The sequence below is a fragment of the Amphiura filiformis genome, chromosome 18, assembly GCF_039555335.1.
Source record: "Amphiura filiformis chromosome 18, Afil_fr2py, whole genome shotgun sequence".
Lineage (NCBI taxonomy): Eukaryota > Metazoa > Echinodermata > Ophiuroidea > Amphilepidida > Amphiuridae > Amphiura > Amphiura filiformis.
In genome coordinates, this window is record NC_092645.1 from 25,944,936 (window position 1) to 25,953,484 (window position 8,549).

Sequence of the window (8,549 nt, forward strand, 5' to 3'; positions counted from 1 at the left end):
GGAGAGCGGGGAGTGTTCGCCCTAGGGGCAGGTTCGCCCACCCCTTGTTTCTCAGCACTACGGCTATCGGGGGATTTGGTGATGGCAAAATTAGGTGACATAGGTCATTATAAACTTCTCATATTAGCTACGCGACATATAGGGACGTGTTCATATCGAACTGCAGCCAAAACAAAAAAATTACACCAAAACGTAATTTTTTGTTGCATTAAAAATGTTGTATTATCATTGATACATAAATACAGATGGTTTTAATGGAAATCTGTGTTGGGAACATATGGGATTTGTCAAAGATTTAATGCAGTTATAAACTCCTTATTCGATTTGTATTTTGCATACCATGAAGAAAATACAAAAATGTGCACAAGGGGCACGTTCGCCCTTTTGAGGATGGGGCATGTTCGCCTATTATCTTCCCCGGGCGGACTTACCCCAAACTGGAGGGCGGACCTGCCCCATCAGCGTATTATGCAAAATATTGATAATTATACCATTAAACAAGGTAAAACAATTGAAAAGCATGTTTTTTTAAAGTTATGTGGTATCAGTATTACTCATACCACCGTTTATGTCCTAATCCATAATCTCCCCGAAGTTGTAAACATGATACGTTTAAGCTCACTTTAGACCCCTACATTTTACCATGACCCGACCCCTGCAACAAATTTAGTGACTCCCCAGAAGAGAATGAATGCCCTGTATACTCTTGCTAAATGTTTGCATTGAATATGTTATTGTTATGCAATGTTTAAATCTTTTTTTGTGATTAGGGTGAACTTACCCCACCATATGGGCGAACCTGCCCCAATATGGGCCAACTTCGCCACTTTGCAAAACTTTTTGTTTGCTCTATCCTGTTGCTATTGTAAGGCCTATAGTTCTGGGATTGTGGCCGTATATAGCTAAGACATAGGGCTTTCACATGGGCTAATCAGGTCATCCCTAACCTTAAAATTGACATCGCTAGGCTGGTCAGCAAAAAATAGGGCGAACACTCCCCGCTCTCCCCCATTCCATCACCCGTTTTACACCTTAATACATAATAATCGGATTAACTACACGCGGTATCTATGCAATGATGTACTTGCGAACAAAAGGACTATGTATGAATAGATGCGATGGGATTACCTGCGGAATTATCTCTATTATATATATTATTCTATTAACCCTCCTCGTCCTTGCATCTTCTCTTGGTGTTAGGCGGCTTTTATTTGCACAATTGGACGCTCAAAACACCAGGTTGGTGCTAGCGGCTACCCAAAGATGTCCGACCAAATCCTGACCATCGACTTGGCTCGTTGGATTCGTCTATAGGACTTTGATTATTCGTTCGTGATGCTTTTGTCGAGATGCCACAAGAAAAATCTCAAAATAAAATATTTTGATATCAATCCGCGATGTTAAAAAGCCCAACAATAATGAGCTGATCAAAACATAATGATATACCGTTGACATTATATTAGGATGTATCTTGGATGATGAAAGTAAGGTCCTCAAAGCTAATTCACAATAGGGTAAAAATGATAGATTGGTTTGTAAAGAGCTTAGTCTCTTACCCGTCGTTTTCTATCTTGAGTTTCTTTTTCAAGACGAACTCTCTTCAAGTGTTGCTGGTACGCATTGAACTCCTTCAATGTACAGATCACCTATATCGTGAAGAAAATAATATCGAGGCTATCTGCAATTATAGCTGCCAGGTGTCATACTTTGATGTGTAGGCCTATACATGCACTGTTAACACGCAAATATTGTCAACCTCCTTAGTCATTCATTTATCATGATCACATATGGATTATCATAGAATAAGGAAGAGCATAATCTTAGATACAATGGTAAATAGTTGACAGATTTTTTGAACAAAATGGGCCAGAACAGCTCTACTCCATGCATGCACGATCCGCTCCATCTCGCCTTATATCAATGTTTTTGTGACCAGCTCCAACAAAACCTGGAACAAGTCACCGAACATGTTTTTGAATTATAGGCCTTTAAAGATGACATTCCCATAAAAATAAAATTTTGGAATTCTTAATTTCATGGTATTTGACTGTGGGACTATTAGAAAGAGGTTTAGGTAAAGTAACAGTTGAACTATGATCATCCCTATTCAATCCTGTGTAAGGCAGGAAACTAATTGGCCCATTACTCGGAATATCAATTTGGCAAAAATATCAAGGTATTATACAAAATTATCCATATCTTGAAAAGTAGGCCTATTGATGCTATGTATAAAATTGTGGTATCGTTTTTAAAAGCTTGTCTAGTGCCTACATGTTTATTCAAATCATCAGATCATAAAATGTCAAACATTCGACTTGTTACTGCTTTTGTCAGAACGGATCACATTTACATGCAGTAATATCCTCCTCCTACCATAATGAGGGTCATTTACCTTTCCGATAAATCCCATAAACATAGACCTGCTGAGATGAAACAAGAAATGTCTTTAAAAAAGACAACGCAGTGATTAAAGGAAACATGATGGATTTGCCTCGGTTCCGGAGCCACTGATTTAAAAGTAACAGGTTTTAAAGCCCATTCGGCGATTTGCTCATTTGGACGATCGTATCGTGAGTCATCAAAATTCAGATTTTGGTACCTTTGCATTGTCATATGTGCTAACATAGTAATTCAGCTGAAAGCTATGTATTTAAGACAAAATTTCTTTGTACTTTCGCTGGGATCACTGAAAGCACTTAACTTAAGAGAAGTATAGAATAAATAATCTTTGAATGAAAACATGTCACATCTGAGACGAATAGTTATATTCGTCTCCGTTTAATGATTTTGTCACTGCAGGTTTGTCTTCAATGTTGTTAATGTTGTTAATTAATATTAATTGAAAGGTCAGCACAGCATTAACACTCAATGCCTAACAAAACTGAGATTTTGTATGAATTGAGTTAGATGCTGTAGGCCTATTTGACTTCACTTTAGTATATTCATATAAAGACAAGTAATTGAAATAACAGGTTGCTGGAATGTTTTGTAACAATGTGTGATATCTGGTTTAGGGCCCAAGCCGCCAAATTTGTAATTGAGATCAAGGCAAAAATATGGTGTAGGGGCATACTACAAATCATCAGAACTCTAGCGGAAAAAACTTGGCCAACGCTAGGGCAAAAGGAAGCCGAGCTGCTTACCTTTCCTTCTGATGTTATGAATCCATTTCTCACCATCCGCGATGCCATACTAGAATGGCTGTAATGACTCTTGAGATGCTTGTCGTGAAGACTCGAATATTCTGTCGATAATCCCTGAGGATTGGGATCGAAATCCAATTCGCTCAGGGTGTGATGAAGCTGTAGTGAATCAGAGGATAAAAAGGGTTAATAAATAGGTGTAAATGTGAAGAACCTGTGTGTTCACATCACAGGCAGGAGTGCCCCTCTCTATCTAAGATATTGGCCAGACCCGGCCATACACTGTAAAAAATATTTTACTCAACACTGAGTAAAAAGGTCACAGCTCAACAGGTAAAAAATTACTCAACATTGAGCTCATATACTAGGTCACAACTCAACAAATGAGTAAAAAATTACTCAATGTTGAGTAATTTTTTACTCAACAGTTGAGTTATGACCTATTATGAGCTAAATGTTGAGTAATATTTTACACAACTTTTGAGCTGTGACCATTTTACTCAATGTTGAGTAAAATATTTTTTACAGTGTATATAATGTTACTGCGGAGGGATCGCTACACATCCTCCACGGCCACATGAGTCGAAGTAGCCGCTGCGTCACCGTGTCCCCCTCAGAGGATCGAGGGATATAGGGGGAAATGATGTAAGTCGAAAGTAAAAAACGATAAATAATAATAACCTAATGTTTAAATGTATAAGCTAACTTCAATAGCTCGTAATCGTAAAGTATAACCTTCCAATCAATTCGAACAGCGGAGTGGAGTCATTGCTATATGACGTCATTGCAAGAGCACGTAGAACCGGTGACAGGAAAGCGCACATTATTTGAGATCATGCATCAAACCAAGAGTCTGGATATTTTCGTGGAGTGCAGATTTTCCAAACCTTTTCAACAGAAATCTTCATTATTCTGACCTTTACCTCCTCTATACTACAGTTGATTTTTGGAGCCTTTAATTTAGACAAATTTAACAGAACTTGATGTTCATGATTTAGGACATCTTTGGCCCAAAATTCGTGTCCCGTGTGGTATATCGCCTGCCTGGGATGTAAATGGTGTGTGATGCCCTCTTGTGACAAATTATTTGAACATAGAATGCATGCATCTTTAGAATTGTAGACCTGGAGGGCAGCTTTTCACGTATATATACATTTTTAGTGGGACCTGAGAGCAAATCAGACATATCGAATTGCCTTTTGAATACGAGAACTTTCCTTCTGATATCAAATAATTCTTATTTAGGTACACATTGGCAAATTATTAAAAATTAATATTATTTTTTGAAATTTAACAGTCCTCTATAAATTGTATAAATCTAATGATTATGTATTTAAAGTGTGTGTAGCTGGGAGGAAAAGCCGCCCATCATATGAAAATTCGACCTTTCGTGATGCAAATATATATTTTCCCAAAAAACACCACAAAATGTAAGTTTTTGGGAAAAATGTAAATCTCAATATTAAAAACAAAAGGCTGATCTCCTCTTAATCAGTTGTTTTGAGCAAATCTTACAAATGTCAGGGTTACTGATTACCTAGCCGGGACACCGGCTAGGTCTTGTGATGCTATCGGATCTTTCTTCTTCTTTCTTCTTCTGGCAACAAATTTCAAAATGCTTCTTCTCTTACATGTTACATCCTACAATGACGTCACTTGCACATATGCATCGGCTATATCCAGTGTCTATAAGATGTTCACAAATTTAGGGTCAAAAGGTCATTAAGGGGTCATTTCCGGTATAGAACCAAATATCTTCAAAATGCTTCTTCTGCCACAAATTACATAGTACGATGATGTCACTTACACATATGCATCGGCTATTACAGGTACACAAAAGTTATTCTCCGATTTTGGGTCAAAGGTCATTAAGGGGTCATTTCCGGTCTGAAAGCTAAAAATATTCAAAAATCACTGTTTTTACAAATTACATAGCAGAGTGTTGTCATTAGCACACATGCATTGCTACCAACCAGGGTCTTTGGGGTATCTACAGTTTTGGGGTCAAAGGTCATTAAGTTGTCGCTTCCTGTCAAAAACCAAAAATCATCAAATATGTTCATTTTTTAAATCTCAAAACGTAACCAGACCAGAGTGACATAAACTTCATATATGCATTAGTGTTATCCGATGCATGCACGGTATTTTTATTTTTTTGGTCAAAGGTCATTTAGACGTCATTTCCGGTTTTAAGCTAAATAAATTCAAGAATTTTTATCTCCATAACTAAGCATAGTAGATTTTTTTATTTAAACTGTAACAATGCATTTTTGTGGTGTGTATGAGGTTTTTTTTATATTGGGGTCAAAGGTCATTAAAGAGGTCAAAACGTCAAATTTGCAAAAAAATGTTTAAAATTACGGAAAAGTAGCTGTATCTCAGCCTATGGAAGACGGATAAAGCCCCTACATGCTACTGTGATACACCATTAATGGTGTGAGATGTCCATAAACTTTAAGACTGGCATTTCCGGCTCCGGCTAGGTCCAGATCTGTAACCAGATCTAGTTTGTTTTTAGTTATATCAGATTTTTTTTAATTATTATTAAAATTTCAAGAACTGCAACACCCCATGATAAGGCCAAAAGAGACAATACTGGATATATGCACAATCCTATCAGGTATTTGCAAAATTCGATACATGTTTTAGTTTCTAGTTTTGCTTTTCTTTCTTTTTTTTACGTATGAAAAATTCATAGAACAATTTTGGTTAAATCATGGGGAAAACCTGTTGAATTCTGAATTTTTAGCAAAAGATATTTATTTTTTATTTGGCAAAACTGACAACAGTACAGAAAATAACAAATACGTAATCAAGCATCATCACACACAAAACAAACAACCAAGTCAATAATAATAATAAGCCAGGATAATGCGTAAAGTTGACTAAATATGCTGACTTATTTGGGTCCAAATGACATGACAAAGAGGTATTTTAATTGAATCCAAAAGTTGTAGTAGCATTAAGAATGAGTTAAAGCAGCAATTTAAGAAAGAAATTAACTTACATTTATCAAAAATGGTAACAAAAATGAAAAAGTTGATTTATTTTAGATCAGTGATTTTTTTGGAAAAAAATTTAATTTTAATCGCGATTTAAATCAACGTGATTTAAATCATTCTGACAAAATAATGTTGATTACAAACGTTAACGAGACTTCTTACTATTAGGGGTTGTGCAATAATTATGATCCGGGGGGGTAAAATTTTCGAACGGCTCGCCAATAATCGCTTGCCCCCCCCCTGCCCGCCAAAAATTATTTGCCCCCCCCCTTACACATGCCAAATTTTTGGGATCCCAATTTGCAAACCTTAAGGGATGGGGTATGAACGTTTGGACAGTATTTATTGTGGGACATTAGAGCACATCAGACATATCGAAATGCATTCTGAATACGAAGAATGTCCTTGAAATTTTTTGAAATTCGCAATGTAATACACATTTTATGGCAAATGATTAAAAATTGATATTTTCGATATTTAACAGTAGGCCTACTCGAAGTAAACTTTATAAATCTGATGATTTATACTTAAAGTGTATGTAGGTGGGATGAAAAGCCGACGATCAATTGAAAATTTTGACCTTTCGTATTGAAGATATGGATTTTTTCTCAAAAAGACCTAATTTTGTTGGTGTTTTGGGAAAAAAAATCCATATCTTCAATACGAAAGGTCAACATTTTCAATTGATCATCGGCTTTTCCTCCCAGCTACATACACTTTAAGAATATATCATTAGATTTAAAAAAATTACTTCGAGGACTGTTATATATCAAAAAAGAGAAAAATAACAAATTTTAATAATTTGTCATAAAATTTGTATTATATCGTGAATTTCAAAAAATGAATATTATTTGATATCAGAAAGATATTCTTCGTATTCAGAATGCAATTCCATATGTCTGATGTGCTCTCATGTGCCACCAAAAATACTGTCAAAACGCTCAAAACACTTATTCCAGATCCCTTAAATGGTCTAGATATATGTTGCGAGCGCAGCGAGCAGGAAAAATTGCATATTAAAGCTCTTTTTAGAGCGTTTTATTTAAAAGGCGCCCCATGAAGGTGTGCCAAAAATCGCTGGCCCCTCCCCCTTTCGGCTCGCCAAAAATGTCCCCCCCCCCCATTTTACCCTCCCCCAGGGCTCATAATTATTGCACAGCCTCTTAGTTCTTAACTAAAATCTACGAATATTTATTTTGTATAAAACACTTCACTTACTTTTTCGCATAACCCTGTTGTGTGCAGGACAATCTTTCCTTTCGGTGCTGGAATCATAGGCAACTTGCTGTACATTGGAGTATCCAGCATCCATTTTGGAAGAAGAGGAAGTGGAACAGGTGTTGCAGATGACGAACCAAATGAGAAGTAGCTGTGGGCCGTAGACGGCCTGGGCTTGCCCAGTCGTTTTATTTATAACCACTCATTAGGGCCTCTGGTCTTATAAATCCATATTTTAAAGATCCAAAGTGAACTTGGCCCGGGTTCGAATCCTGTTGATAGCTCTCAGTCTCAACATTCAGCAGATGAACCGCCGGTTGGTTAGTAAAAGTCCAGGGCAAATAGTAAGGGCCAAAGGGCCCTGCCCTTAAGCCTCGCAACAAATTCTAAACTTACAGCATCATTGTCAAATGATAATGAGAGATTTTTTGAGAAAAACAAATGATATATTTCCAGCCCGAACTCGGCACATACGGCTCCTCGTGTACGTTATGTCATGTTTACGTTACAAATTTAACACGCGGCTGTTGAACGCGTATCGTGGCAACGTAAGGCGCGCTGCCGCAGCGCAAGTATAAGCGCCACACGCAGTTCACGCGTGGAGGCGTACGCAAGCTTCTGACGCGTATGCTCACGGTACTTGGTACTTGGTATACATGGTTGCTGTTCCTCCAAAATACTCAGATGAGAGTTTTAATCTGAAATTTCTTGCTTTTTATCTCTTCGTCAATGCATGCTTTATTGAAAATGTGTCATTTGTTACATTATTATATTACCAGGCATGAGCAATTTCAGCCTTTATCCTGAATTCGGGCTATTTGTTGTCCACATTTAATTATTTAAGCCCTTTTTTTCTTCTTCACTTTTTAACCACCTGTTTGGGGCTGGTGGGAGAGAAAGCAAAATAAAACATTCAGGCAAATATACAACTCGATTCAAAGTAGTAGGCCCCCTAATTATAACAAACCAGACACAGAGCAGGTTCAAAGACCCAATGAAGGAATACATTGATACAGAGTCCTGACCCGATCCGAATCATTAAATTTACGCATTTTTATTTAGGCTTTTTAGGCTCTTGTCAAGAAAGCCACTGTCATGCCAAAAAATTAATAAGACAATTGAAAAACATTTTCTTATTAAACTGTTCCCAGAAAGTGAGGATGGAGGGGAATGCAAAACGAATATT